This window comes from Nuphar pumila, chromosome 3 (genome assembly GCF_984573655.1).
Source record: "Nuphar pumila chromosome 3, dmNupPumi1.hap1.1, whole genome shotgun sequence".
Lineage (NCBI taxonomy): Eukaryota > Viridiplantae > Streptophyta > Magnoliopsida > Nymphaeales > Nymphaeaceae > Nuphar > Nuphar pumila.
In genome coordinates this window covers 131,173,182-131,189,212 of record NC_143251.1, presented here as the reverse complement: position 1 = coordinate 131,189,212, position 16,031 = coordinate 131,173,182, and the positions used below count along the sequence as shown (strand labels likewise).

Genomic DNA, 16,031 nt, shown 5'->3' with positions numbered 1-16,031 from the left:
GAAAAGTAAGGTATCAATGAGCATATATCATGAAATTTCATGTCAAGAAACTGATTTCTTACACCGCATTTTTTTATTAAAAGAGGGTATACTAAGTTCAATGCCGCTATGGTGACTCCATGGAGGTGGGGTTAGCCCATAGAGTTTTAAGCTATCAGGACAGTGACCATAAGTACAGCAGGTAAAGCCAACGGGGCTAAGTCTCCGGTCCAGGAAGTGGTTTCTTTGTAAATGTCAAAGAAAAAAGTTTCAGTGCCGCTAAAAACATTGACCTATTATTTGTATATTCAGATGTAGTTAGGGCTGGTAAATGAACCGAGCTGCTCGTGGGTGGCTTGGTTCAGCTTGCGCGAAACTGGTTTGGACTCGTCAAGTGAACTCAGTGAACCGAGTTACGTATGAACAACGAGTGTTCCTCCCATATGACTAGCTAGTCCAATCTCGTTTAAATAGTTTATATAACATTTATTTATCTTTTATGTCAAAAAAAGATTAGGGATGTAGGTTGGCGGCTCAATTGGGTGGATGTGTGTGTGCAACTAAAAGGTTGCAAAATTGTTTCTCTTTCTAGGTAAGCCCTGTTGTTGACAGGACAGCGACCGTAAGTATGGCATTCAGAGAGGAGCCAGTGCACCTAGGTCTATGATCCTAAGGTGGTTTCTCTAAATGGAGCTATTTTCTGTGTTTTGTGTGGCCTGAGTACTTTGTAAAGTATGTGCGGGTCTGCCCTACCTGATTTGAACATGTGACCCACTTATGATAGTGCGCTCTTACTTTCCAGCTAACCATTCGACCCCAATGATAACATTATTACAATAACAATGCCATCATCACTATTTATGTGATATGGAAAAAAAATTATTCAGGATGCTATTTTTTTCACTATTTTCAAAATTGGACCTCAACTTTTTAAATTTCCTGATATGGGGCCACAGCTTTTATAAAAAACATCAAATAAAGGCCTCAGGTTAAGATCCATCATCTTGACCAACATGATTTTTTTTTTGTTTCTCATATTGTCTTTTGAAATTGAAAAATACTCATATATCCACATAAGAAAGAAAGGGCAAATATTTTGAATATTTGATTAAGAAGGCTCTTACTGTAATTTGATTTCAGATATAATAACCGCAATTCACAGAATAATAAAAGCATGTCTTTTTTTTTGGACGGCTTTTAGATAAATAAAGGCCCATATCAGGAAATTAAGAAATATGAGACCATCTTTAAAATTAAGGGCAAAAGTCTGACCCTTAAATTGAATTTTCCCTATTACTATTTTTCTGTCCCCTAGAATTTGAATCCGAATTGCTGTCATCATAATCATCACAACAATTATCATCATCAAAAGAAAAACGCTTGATATATAGGGGTCAAGCAAAATGCTTTTTGGAGGTTAGATCAGGTGAGAGTGTGAATACCGTCAGGGCTCCTTTGGATGCAGTTGATCTCAAGATGATGAACGACATCTAAACCTGTACAGGTGAGATGCCCATCACTTAGATGGGCCCCATGATTTTTCACAGATGTCGTTCGTGTTTGGGATGAACGGCATTTGAATGGTTTAAAACACTACAAGAAAATCATGGATTAGTGATGGTTTATATCCATCGTTAATCCGTCGCTAAACAGTTTATCGACGGATTAGCGATGCATAGAGGCCATCGCGAATTTTTGCTCGCTAATTAGCGGAAAAACTTATTTGTCGTTAATTACGTCGCTAATTTGCGACAGATTAGCGACGGACGTTATCCGTCGCTAATCCGTCGCTAAATTTAAAAAAAAAATAAAAAAAATGATCCCTGTCGGGCGGTATTCCGGCAGCAATAAGCCGGACTTATACCGCACCCGACAGACATCGTCGTCCTCCGTGAATCGGCGTCATCGTCGTCCTCCGTGAACCGTCCTCCGTGAACCGATGCTCTCCGGCGTCGCCGTCCTCCATGAACCGGCGCCATCATCTTCCGTGAATCGGCTTCGCCGTCATCCTCCGTGAACCAGCGTCGCCGCCCTCCGTGAACAGGTGTTGTCCTCCTCCGTGAACTGGCGCCGACATCCTCCAGCGATCGTCGACCGTCCTCCGGCGTCGCCGTCCTCCGTGAACCATCCTCCGTGAATCGGTGCTCTCCGGCGTCGGCGTCCTCCATGAACCGGCGACGTCATCTTCCGTGAACCGGCGTTGTCGTCATCCTCCGTGATTAACTAGCGTCGCCGTCCTCCGTGAACCGGCGTCTTCGTCCTCCGTGAACCGGCGCCGACGTCCTCCAGCTATCGCCGACCGTCCTCTGGCGTCGCCGTCCTCCACTCTCATGTACATGCTCTCCAACGCACTCTCCGACGTCGACGTCCTCCGAAGAAGTCGATTTAAATCGAGCGCGATCAATTTAAATTTTGAAAGGGAGAGAGGGAAAATTTCGCGCTAGGTTTAAATCGAAAATTAGTGAGGGATTTAGCGAGGGAATTTTTCCGTCGCTAATTAGCGACGGAAAAATTCCCTCGCTAAATCCCTCGCTAAAATGTTTTTCTGGTATTGAAAATTAGCGACGAAACAATTATTGTCGTTAATCCGTCGCTAATTAGCGACGGATTAGCTAGAGAAAACTTTCATCGCTAATCCGTCGCTACTTAGCGACGGATTCATGAAGAAAGTTTTCTCTAGCTAATTCGTCGCTAATTTGCGACGGAAAACATCCGTCGCAAATTTCCGTCGCTAATTAACATTTTTCTTGTAGTGAAATGAACGGCTCACAATGAGCCTTATTCCCTGTTTTGACGAGTCATTTTTTAAGATGAACGGCATCCAAGGCACCTCTGACCTGATCCTCTCACTGAATTTTGAGCTATAGCTGTTCCAAAATAGCACTCAAACAAACTTTGTTAGAATCGCATGGGACACGGAATTTCCGGTTCCCATTATGAACCAAATTGAGCTGAATCAGCCAATTTTTAACCAAAAATGACACATGTCAATAAATTTTTTTTAAATAATAAATTAATATTAAAATGTGAACCGTACGTGTCAGTGTCCGAAAATGTCTGCCCGTGTTACCAGAGAGGCAGCACCAAAATGGTGTCCCTGTGACAATATAACCATACATAAATAAGTGCCACAAATCTCATTCTCGCAGTTTTTGGGCAGAATGAATTTCATTTTCTTTCAAAAAATATCTATGAAGAAAACAACATTACGTTCACATCCTTTTAAAAAAAAATTGTAGAATTAATTCTACCCATATGATTTATATAATTTGTTTAGTAAAAGATGAGTTTTGGATCACGTATTTCAGTATTTGGCACTTATAATCAAATATTTTGTGGGGCTTCAAAAATTAGCAGGCCACAATATTTTGTCTTTTCAGGAACCTTAACCGAGAACTAGGTCACCCAATGGGTCCACCACCACGTGAGGCAAACCTTGGGTGGGGTCATCGACACCCAAGCCCTAATTAACAAAGCCCACCAGTTAAAGGCACTCGCACACTCAATGGGAGTCGAACTTGGGACAAAAGGGTCAGATCCTTCCCCTCCCTCATGCCCACTACCACTTGGGCTACCCTTCCCTGCGGAAGAGAAAGAGGAAAATGTTTTCGCGATTCAAACTTGACCGGAATTTTGGAAATTTGTTTTGAAATATTTGCCTCCGTTTTGAAAATCGCGGGAAAATGCATGGGATGGGGCTCGACCTGTCGGTACGAGGTTCGACCGTTCCTGCCGCCTTTAACAGGGGTAATCGAACCAAAAACTAAAATTATGCTTGACTTAGATAAATTATCAAAATCGTGTTCTATCCTAAATGCACAGAGAATTCAGGCATGTGCTATGAATTTTTTTTTTGTAAAATGTAGGTTGGAAAACATGATGTATGCTCACAAAATGCTTTGGAGTTGGAAAATATTTCTCAGGAAAAGGATGAAAGTCCATCTCTCAGAAAACTCAGATGAAAGGGTTTTGAAATCACGAGAAATTTCATAAAGATGTGGGAAAATCATGAATGGAGGAAATCCTGGGAAAATGGAGAGAATTCTTGAGAAAAGGGGGGTAAATCTTTGAAGGGAAAATGCTTGTCAGAAAAACTTCAAGTTTTGAAAGCTTTCTTTGGAAAATGATTGAAATTCATTGTAAAATTCTTTGGAGATGGAAAGTCGAAACTGAGAAAACTGAAATCCTAAGAATCTTATCCCTGAAATATTGGAAAATCGATTTTGATCTTGAGAAAGATGAGAAATTCCTTTTTTGAAAATCTTAAGAAAATAATATTTTCCAGGGAAAATCGTGGGAAAACTTAACTTGGACAATCCAATTTTGAAAAATTCTCAGAGTTTCTTGAGAAATCGATTTTCTTGAGAATGAAATTTTCTTGAGAAAATCATGGGAAAAGCAGATGATGCCATGATGCAGATGATTTGAATGGATGAATGCACTTTGAAAATAACATTTGGAAAGATTTTCTGAGAAATTTGTTGAAAAATGTGTATTAAGTCAAAGTAAATCCTTCACATATTCTGACTGTGGCCATGAACATGTTCAGAGTTTAATTGATTTAATTCAAAATATTTTGCAAAATTGGAAATATGAGGTGCATTTTGAAGATAGCCCAAGAGTGTAGGTTCAATGTGACTGGTAGAAAGATGATGGATCTAGGTCTCGTTCATATTCTTACTAGGGTCGTAAATATGGACTCCGCCGAGTTCATCAACTCCCTAAGAGTTGGTGCATGTGCCATTTGTGTACATCCATAGTGCTTTTGAAATAAAATGCATGAATCACATAAACAAGATATTGCATAAATTCAACTATATGATATGCATCCTAGTCTAAGCAGAAAATTAAATCTCTTATTCCAAAATTTATATTATTACATCACTAAATAAATGAAAGAAAGGGAAATTGAAGACTTCAGTTCCTTCTTTTGAATGTCCCTGCCAAACTTGAAATGGGGTTAGCTCAAATATGTGGGTTTTTCCAAGATTTTCTAATAATATTCTGAAATTATTGGACTTAGTTGGATATAAACCCTATTTTCATGCTTTCTTGATATTTGAAATGATGTAAATGCAAGAAATTCAGTAGAAAATAGTTTGAAATTCGAAATTATAGTCAAAATGACCAAAATATCCATAATATTAAGGTTACACCTTTAAAATCAGGGTTTTTTGAAGGAAATTTTGGTAAAATTGAGATTTTTAAATTCATATTGAAACAAATGATAATGAAATGTAGTATGAGGCATGATGACATGCTGCTAAACACATTAGGATTGTAAAATCAGAATTTTGACATGCTATCATTCATCAAAAATAACGAATTTCGCTTGATTTTCGCTTGGATCAGGGTCCCGCGGGGCCCTGTTTCGATAATATGGCTAAACCGAGCCTCAAATGAATTTCAAATCACACCAAATTCGGTATGAAGCATCTCTTTATCCTGATAAACAACCTAGAATGCTAAAACTCACAAAATGACATGGTTGGGACGCAGAAATTTAAAGAAAATCCTAAAAAGGCGGATTTCACCTATGGACCTGAACCAAATGTAATACTTAATGTGATAATACTAAAATTCCACCATGAAAACATCTAAGATTTTGCAGACTGCTAAAGGACCCAAAATTGAACACTTTTGGCCTTTACAGCCTTTGGATTTGAACTACGGTGAGTTCGGTAACAGGAATTCAGCTCTGACGGAGGAAAAATCGACCTGATCTAATATAAAATACAAAACAAATAACAATCAACCACAAAAAATTCTGATAATTAAATGAAAAACTACTGACAGATGCAGGAACAACTTTCATTTTTATGATTTTGGCATTTGATCAACAAGAACAGAGATAAAAATGTGACAATACTTACCTAAATCAACAGAACAGACAAATATCAAAAAATAGAAGACTGACAAGAAAAATCTGAAACTCCTATTAAGACTATTCTAAAAATCATAAAATTTCAGATGAAAACATAGGACATTTTGAACATGACATTCACTTTTTACAGATTCCGATTTGAAGTAACATCCAAAGAGAACCCATCGACTTAAGTCTATCCAAAGTCTCAGAGGCCCAAATCAGGCTCTGACATGTGTCCCGAGCTCTCGGATTTTTGTCAGACATCAAAAAAATTCAAGAAAATCTGAAAAAAATCATATTAAAAAATAGACATTGTCTCGAGTTCAGAACATCTTTCGGATCGAAAATCGGACCTCATATGAGAGAGATATCGATTTTACAATTAGGAGATAAATTTTTAAAACGTATCCCGGGTAACAAAACCCGACCTACCATTTTGAACTTTTACCATAGTAAATAAATTCAAATCATTAAGAATTTTTGGCAGATTGTTGGGAACACCAATGGGCGCATACTAGGATTTTCTCAGTATTTTTAACGAAAAATAAATGCATGAAATGACGTGTGGACTGACTGACAAAAACAGAGAGTTACCTAAATGAAGCTGAGTGCATGAAACATCAAAAAAAATCATAGAGCATACTATTTTAATGAAACAAAATATAAATCTACCCTATTTTAATGAATGAACATGATGAAATGCAAAAATTTGAATCAAGTAAGCATAAAAAAAAATACTTTTGATATACATCATTTTATGAGAATAGCTCGATCCATCCATCGGATGAGCTCTTTCTTCAAAACGACAATACGAATCAAACCAAAGGCATTGTCATGATAAAATCGATTGAAATAGGGGTTTACCTTGCGTTTTTTTGCAGTTTTGGAACTCCCGAAATGAACGGCTACCTTGATAATGGGCTCCAGAGAAAGCGTGAATCCAGAGGAAACCAAAAAAGAAAAAAATGGAATTTTGAAGTTCAGTTCTCAAACAAGAGCTCCTCCTGTACTGGGTGTGGGCTAGAGTATTTGTAGAAATTTTTGAAATTCAAACACAGTGAATCTGGACCTTCCATGTGATGCCATCTCAAGGCATGCCATTTTGGATTTTTGAAATAAATAAAATGTGAATTTTGTGGGTGAGACACCTCAGTAGAGGAGTTTGAAAATTTTCAAAACTTTGCTTGATTCTCTCTGCAGGAATCTCCCTTATGGCGCCACCTCAGAGGGGTTTGAATTCTACTTTTTCTGATGAAAGGAGATCTGGACATGTGGCAGTCCAGGGTGGTTTCATACCTAACAAGTGTCAGCTTGCTGGAGGAGGTTCTTGAGATGGTGCCACCTTAGGGAAGAAATTTGAAATTCAAATGAGGTTGGCTCTAGAAGAAGGGAGGGTGGCCATGTGGCGCCACCTCAGGGTGGCTCCTATAATGCCATGTGGCAGGAGGGAGGAACAAGGAACATGTGGCGCCATCTCAGACCAGATGGAAAAAGTAAAGTTCAGGATTTGCGCCACCTAGGCCTTGTTTGAATTTTTTTGAATGGTTGCTTTTTCTAAAGAAGGCCAAGAGTGACACGTGTCCTCTACTTTTTCTGAACGAAGCAAGGAGTGACATGTGTCACTTACTTTTCTGAGAAAAGTAGGGAGAGACATGTGTCAGTCTGCTTTTTCTGAATGAGGGAGAGATTGACACATGTCCTCTGCAGGAGACACACTTCAACTGGCGCCACCTCAAGGGAGACAAGCTTTACTTTTTCTGAACAGGACAACACATGACACTTGGAATCTCATGGTGACCTTGGAATGACACATGGCACAGGGTGAAGATGGTGTACATGTGGCGCCATCTTAAGGTGTCCCCACATTGACACGTGTCGAAGGATGGAAGGAGAGAGAAAATGACACGTGGCGTCACCTCTAGGTGAACCCCACGCTGACACATGGCAGGGGAATGGGAGGAGAGAGAAAGTGGTCTAGTGGTGCCAATCCAGGGACAAGGCTCCTATATTTTAGGGTTTTTCAAAATTCAGGTTTTTCAAAAGAAAAGCCTATGTGGCACCACCTCAGGATGGGCCCCACATTGCTTCTTTATTGAAATAAGGACAAGACAGTAAACCTCTTTTTGGAATTTTCATAAAATTTTGGACTAATTGGCAAAACAGAAATTTTGAAAGAGTTGGCCCCTGTGGGGTGATTTTGCAAAAGATTGATATTGGGAATTGCTGACAAAAGAGGTAAGATCTGAGATGAAGTGGCTGAAATCCATATTGAAAACTATCCAGATTGTTTTCCTGAGGAAATATTTTGAAATTCAGAGTCCTGGGGGTAAAATGGGAAGAATTGATAATTTTGAAGACCCAGGGTTTTGAAATTGATTTTGAAAAGATTTGAAATTCGAATTTGTATTAAAACTTTTGAAATCGAGAGTTCTGGACCTCGAAATGACATGTTGTGCAGTGTAGTGATATGAAATGTTCATGCAATGCTATGTAATGATATGTCTTATGAAATGTAATCTTGAATCAAGATTTGGAGATTTCTGTCTCCTGTCAGGGATAGAATTTTGAACATCTGAGCTAAAATAGAGAAATTTTGAGAGTTGCAGATGAAATTTGGACTTTTGCGGGTTTCCAGGCTCAGAAAATGACCATTTTGCCTTTCGACGATTTCAGAGGCTGGATGATGATGCTTGGTGGAAATGTCAGGGAAGTGAGTGAAAAATTGGGGTGTTTACAGTGTAGCAGCCCAAAATATATCACAAGGGTCAAATGAGATGGTTGGATAGATGGCTAGGTCATACTATCATAACCCAGGGATCTGAGGTTGAAACCTCAAGGTATTGTCCCCCAGCTTCCCTATCTATCAAAATATTTATTGCTTAAAAATCATGTTTTAATGATAAAAAAACATGATCTAAAGTACATTATCGATAAACGGACCATTTACAGCTTCTGCTATGATTTTTTATTTTTAATTCCACAAGAGCTTCGGATATAATTTTTCAGCTAGATAGTACCATAGTAACAAACGTTTTAAATGGAGAAATTAAAATTTTTTCATAAATCTTGCATTTTTTTGGCCAAATCTTGGTAATAAAAAAATAATTTTTAAAAATAATTTTTTATTTTTTATAAGAAAATATTAATAAATTTATTTAAAAATAAAAATACATGTTTTTCATGATAAATAGTCGTCTAAAACATAAATATCGCATTTAAATCGCAGTATTTATGTTTTTTCATAAATCTTGCGAGAATTTAAATATCTCACGAGAAATTGCTGTTTTAAACTTTAAGGCAATTTCTTGCGATATTATCACGAGATTTTTATAAATCTGGTGATATTTGTCACTATGGATAGTACACGTAAGGTGAGCTTGTTTTATGTGGTAGGGTAATGGAGAAGGCTCTCTTCTCTCTCGCGCTTTTAGAGATAGAGAAACCGTTTTTTTTTTTTAATTACTAATGCTACGGCTGAGCACCTACTCCCACCTAATAGAAATCATGGTTGTAGGTTGCATCTTCTCAATCATAACTTATAGAAGTAGTTAACGCAGCTTATTTGATAGGAATCATATTTTAAATCATGTTTTTTTAACATAAAATTCAGTTTTTTTAAGTCATGAAATTTTGATACATTGTGAATGATTGTTGATTTTTTAAAATCATAAAAACCTTGCATGTGTGTTATATTCACATGATCCAAAATTTATTTTTCACTAAAATAATGATTGTAGCAAGCTTCAAAATTCATATCTGTGGGGTTTGATCAACAAAAAGATGCTAAGATTTTTCGAAAAATTGAAGCCTTTATTAGATGGGAGTAGGTACTCCACGAGTACCCTATCATTACTATTATTTAACATAGCAAGCACAGGATTAAAGCAATATATCATATGCATGATTAGGTCTATGATCCAGAGGTGGTTTATCCGAAGGCAAGCAAAGGTCTATGTCCACATCCAAATGCATGTCCTGGTGGCAGGTAGTGTCTTAAAATTTCCCGTCGACTCTTATTAATTTGGTGAATATCTGGTAGACCAGACCCGAAGTGCGATTATCATAATCTATTTGGTAATATTTATGATGAAGAATTTTTTAATTTGGTTTGAAAACCGCCTTTAGGAATTTTACCCAAAATCCAATCGAACCTGGCTTTGTATGCTTAGATTTGGTAAGCCGAAGCCACTACATCCAATTATAATCACAATCAGATATGGTTTTGGTTTTTGCTAATGAATCTGACAGATATCCTGATTTAATGGATATCCAAATCTATTTGTAAAAAAGCAGATTTGGTACGAGCTTTTCACCATTTGAATCCAAATCCATTTATGCAACATCCGATTAACCAGATCTGGTATTGGCAACACTGATCTGAATCTGAACCGTTTACATCCCTGCCTTTCATGCCAACCGAAGTATTTTAGCTAGATCACAGAGCGATGAGGCTTTCCAAAAAGGGATGCAAATGGGTCGGATCCAGAAGTGAGGTTTTGCAATTTTTGGATGTTCTGGATTCCATCCGGATCTGACACCCATGTATGTAGCTGCTCCGGATCCTATCTGTTTGCATTCCTAATCAGAAAAGGTGGATTTTTTCATCAAATTATCTTGTTCTAAACCATGCTTATATTATTTCTACATGATAACTGCATCCACCGGATCAGTGGGTTTATATCATAGTCACAGATCTGATAATCAGGATTTTCTCGACAAAGGAAAACCTCATGATAAATTTAAATAGCTGTCTGGAAACTATCAGCATATTTAAATTTAATGAAAACGTATAAAATTATAAGAAAAAATGTTTAAAACATAAAAACATAAAACAATGTGTTAATAACATGATAGTTTTGCCATAAAGCACAATATTGTGAAAATATTGCTCTATATTCGTTTCCAAAAGTCCTCCAATAAAATTGTTAGATTTCAAAAAATTGCTGATATATATATATATATATTGTTACTATGATTTATATTTACGAAAAATGTTTGTACTGTACAAAAAAATAATGTATTTTTTGAAAAATCTTACAATTTTCGAAAATCCACCCGTATCCAAAACCGCAACTTTTCGGCACATGCAAATTTCCTCTGATATACGAACTTCCCTCCTAAATATTCAAATATGTGAATTTTCTTTCAAATATGAGAATGTCCTCCCACACATTTGTAAATGTCCTCTTACATGCTTTCACATTTGTGAATGAACTGACCTTCGCTCACGAATGTTCTCACACATTTGTGAACGTGCTCCTGCAATTTTTAGCAAAATCAGTTTGTTGAAAAAAATGACACTTCAAAAGCGAGATGGGTTTGTTGAAAAAAACTAACACCTCAAAAGTGAGATGGCCATTTAGCGTCTCTAAAGCCTTTAGCGACACTTTAAAAGCATGATGGGCATTTTGTGATACTTCAAAAGCGCAATAAGAGAAAATTCACATATTTGAATATTTGAGGAGGTTTGCATATGTGAAAGAAGTTCACTTGTGCCAAGGGTGAAAATATCATTTTACAATCGAAAAGTCACGGTTTTGGACACTGGTGGATTTTCAAAATTTGTAAAGTTTATCCGAATACATGTCATTTTTGTTCTACAATACGGACATTTTTTTTATATTTATGGTTTTGTCAAGGTCGATAGTATGGTACCAAATACTTAATTATACCTTGGAACAAATATGTGCGATGTGTTCTTATTTGTGACACATGCTATGGTTCTCAATATATATATATATATATATATATATATATATATATATATATATATATATATATATATATATATATAAAGATAGATAGATATATATATAGAGAGAGAGAGGGGTTTGCACGCATTGTGAAGATTACACGAAAAAGGAATAAGAAAAATAGAGACAAGTCATCTTACCAAACACTTACTAATTAATCCTCCAAGAACAGAACACCGACCGTTTCGTCCTCTAGACAGTTGACATGTTCTTCCCATCTTCTATTCCAGGAAAAAAATCGCAAACAAGCTCACCAAGTCCTCAATTTCACATGGCCCAGCTTAATTTCCGATCCCCTAACTCGGAAAAGGGGACGTTTGTCACAACCTGGATTAAGTTCGAGCAAAGTCAGCCAAGTTTCATCTCAGTGTCCAATTATGTTGACCAACACCAACCATATGGTGGCCTTAGCTAGATTCCACATCCTTAACAAACTTAAAAATAGCAAAAAATAGATAGACAATTCTCTAGTTTAAAGGAAAGGCCATCCTCTTCACTACACTTTTTGGATTATCAACTCTTAACGATTGTTACCTTAAAGACCCTTTTGATCTCTCTCTCTTCAAGAGAGAGAGAGAGAGATTGTCATGTTGACCACCAACCACACGGAGGCCTTAATAATGACAGGTAGATTCCATACTCTTAGCAACCTAAAAAGAGCTAAAAAAGATGGACAACTCTCCAGTTTAAAGGTCTAGAAATAGCTAAACTAGATGGACAAATCTCTAGTTTAAATGAAGGACAACTTCAAAACATCTTTGATCATCAACTCTTAGGGTTGGTGCTTGGACCCTTGGGGTGGTAGAATTTGAGAGAGAGGGGGGTAGCCTTGGGTCTTCAGCATACGCTTTTGGTATATCTAAGAGGGTGGTAGAATTTGAGAGAGAGAGAGAGAGAGATTTGGTTTCTACACCATGCGTAGCAGGCTTAGGAAAGCAGTCGATGCTATCAAGGACCAAACAAGCATTGGGCTAGCCAAGGTATCGAGCACCAAGCGCTACAACGTAGATGTTGCGGTTTTGAAGGCCACCACACATGAGGAGGTCCCCATTGAGGACCGCTACGTGAATGAGGTCCTCCTCCTCACCTCCACCTCCAAGGCCTGCTCCACCTCCTGCGTCCGGACCCTCGCCAGGCGCATCGGCCGCACCCACAATTGGATCGTCGCACTCAAGTCGCTAATGCTCATCCTGCGACTCCTGCAAGATGGCAATCCTTCCTTGGCCCATGAGATCCTTGGCACCATGAAGCACGGCTCCAGGCTCCTCAACCTCTCCAACTTCCATGACAACTCGAACTCACGCCCGTGGGACTACACTGCATTTGTTCGAACATTTGCGCTCTATGTCGACAAGAGGCTGGACTGCTCTTTGATGGGGAAGCTCCGGGGGAGGATGTGCATGAGCAAGCGCCACTGGTCCAGAGAGAATCTTGAGCCCGTCGGTTACATGAAGCCAACCGAGGTGCTCGATAAGATCTTGTATTGGCAAAGTTTGCTTGAGCGAATCCTAGCAACCAGACCAACTGGCCAGGCCAAGTACAGTAGGTTGGTGCAGTTCTTTTTCTAGATGTTTGGTTTTGTTTTCGGCCTTGTGAGCTTTCAATCATTTGACAAGGGGAAAAAATGAGGGAAGATCAGGTGCAATGTGATTTCACACTTTTGGTGTGCTGCTGCACCTGATCACCCTTCATCTTTTGGATACAGCCTGTCAGCTGTGGAGCCCAACAGCAGATGGTGGGTGATCAGATACAGCAGCAGCAGCAAAAGTGTGCATTCACATTGCACCTGATCCTAGAAAAAAAGTCCAGCTTCTTCTCCGATGAGAAATTTTCTAAGTCCTGGACCAACTAGCAAGTATCCTGATTCCTGAATATAATGACATGGTGGTGCGGGTTGGTGAAGGACCATAAGCACATTCATCACTTGGTTGCCTGTTTTGATAGGAGGCCATGGGATATGATGTACTTCTCAGACATTGGCTGCATTTCCAGTGTATGTCAATGGTGGACTTTAGACCAATGCCATCTCAGCTTTTAAAAAAAAAAAAAAAAGAGCCACGTGGCATTCACCTACTGGTTGCTGTTTTTAGGAAAAATTTCATGATGGCCTAACTTTTTTGCCCTTAATTTCAAAAATCGTTCTTCTTTTCTGAATTTCCTTATATGGGCGGTTTCCTGAAAACTGACAAATAGAGACCTCAGGTTAACCTCCAATGTCGTAGGAAACATGACTCGTTTGAGAGTAGGTCTCTGTTTGGCAGATTCTAGTAAACAAAGGTCCATATCAGGAAATTCAGAAACATGGTCTGTTTCTTGGGATTAAGACCAAAAGGTTGGCCCCTAGATGAATTTTTCCCACTTTTAGAATGAAAAGTAAAAAACTTCATGCAGTATATGAAGAATTCAGTACAGCATGCAATATGAAAAGTGGTATGGTTGAAATTAAATCGCAAAATCCCACTGCATTCTCCTAGCACTGCTCTCCTAACATTCGATATGTTACACAAACTGAGCAGACTATGTAAGATTTAGCCAAGTTCTTTCTCCCTCTTGGTTGTTCCAAATCTTCACATACTCCTGTTTCAGACAACCAATATGATGTATGAATTTTACATGGTTTTGAACAAGTTGAGATCATGTGTGTTTTTCTTCAATCTTAGGTTGATTCAAATCTCACTGTACTCTGTGGTTCGTGAGAGCTTCGATTTGTACCGCGACATATCAGATGGCCTAGCCGTGCTGCATGATAGTTTCTGTCAATTGCCGCATCCTGCATGCCAGGATGCATTTGAGGTGTTTAACAGAGCAGCTCGGCAATTTGATGAGCTTGCTGACTTCTATGGGCTGTCTAGGAGAATAGGTGTGGGAAGGACTTCTGAGTACCCAAGAGTGCAGAAGATCTCGGAAAAGACTCTAAGCACTCTCAAAGACTTCATAAAGGATCACAGAAATCAGTCTTCTTCGCCTTCACCACAAAATCAAGTCTCCTTGCAGTTATCATTACCGGCACCCTCGGCAAAAAATCCAAGTCAAGAAGTTCAAACGAAGGATGAAACAGTTGCCAGTGAGAAGCAAGTGAAAAAGGAAGAAAGTGATGAGAGATCCATAAATATAAAAGAAACCAGCAGATCTAACAAAATGGCTATGATTGTAATAGAGCAGGAAGAGCATCAGCAGCAACAACAACAACAACAACAACAACAACCAAGTTCCACCTCTATTAGTTCCCAAGAACATGTTGGATGGGAAGTGGCCTTGCTAGAGAGTGCTAACAACATGTCCCAAGAGGCTAATTATAAAATGGCTAACGGGTTCGATGCATTTCTTCTGAATAACCTCTATGATCAAGCTCTCATGTATAAAAATCACTACCAGAGCTACTACAATTACAACCCATTCTTATGCAACGGAAGCGAAAGCAGCATGGTTGTGCACACACCCTCACCCATGCTCTCATTGCCTCCTCATCCACCAACATTTTCAGCACAAAGGGGTGCCAATTCCACAGTGGCCAATCTAATTATCAACTAGGATCAGACCTATTCTCTGCATCGCTATCAATTACTCCAGCATATGTGCAAATGTCTGATATGGCTGTCAAGCAGCAGCTTATGGTTCAGGAACAACAAATGTGGATGCAGTACCAAAAGGAGATCATTAGGAGGCATACCGTGTTGTGAGAACCGAGTAGTCAATGGTTTAAAAGCTCAGCACGGATTGGGTTAACTCAGAATCCACTTGCTTGGTGAAAAGAGTGACATGAGATCAACACTCAAGGGCAGGGTTGCTTTTGTGAAGTCTAATTTGCAACTGGGCAACTCAATGGCCTAGGCAAGTGATGAGAATGTCCAATAGTCACATAAAGATTGTCATGCCATAGAAATTACAGGATCTTGTAGGGTGTGTTTGATACACCAGAGTTCGGATAAATGCCGCGCAGCATTTTTTTTGTCCAGTACTCACCAGTCGCACCCCCAGAGGTGCAACTGAAGTGCCGCACTGATGCATTATAATTCGTCATGCGGATGCTGTTTGTTCCATCTGATACATGCACCACAATGCGTATCAAACATGGGACAGCATCTGGTCAGGGACCGGTCTGTCCCTGACCAAGCTGCAGGGGTCATGTTTGTAACTAGCAGGACATTCTCTTATACGGTGCTCTCTCTCTCTCTCTTAAAAGTTGCATTTTGATAGATTTTCCTAATCACCTTCTTGGTTGTGCCAGGACCAGTAAATAACTGTGTGCCATTAGCTTTCACCATCACTATACAACTATGCTATATAAAATTGTGTGAATGTCAAGCACAATAACATATACATAAAAATAACCACCAAACAGTGACTACAATTTGAACTAGAATCGCAGCATCAATTTCTTTGGGTGTCAATATCAATGCAAAAACGAAGATACATTGGTTTATCGAGTCAGG

The 16,031-nt window shown here is 38.7% G+C and overlaps 1 pseudogene; it reads left to right on the top strand.

Moving 5' to 3' along the window:
- Positions 1-12,512: 12,512 nt before the first annotated feature.
- On the top strand, positions 12,513-15,129 carry LOC149843842 (clathrin coat assembly protein AP180 pseudogene; annotated as a pseudogene).
- Positions 15,130-16,031: the final 902 nt, after the last annotated feature.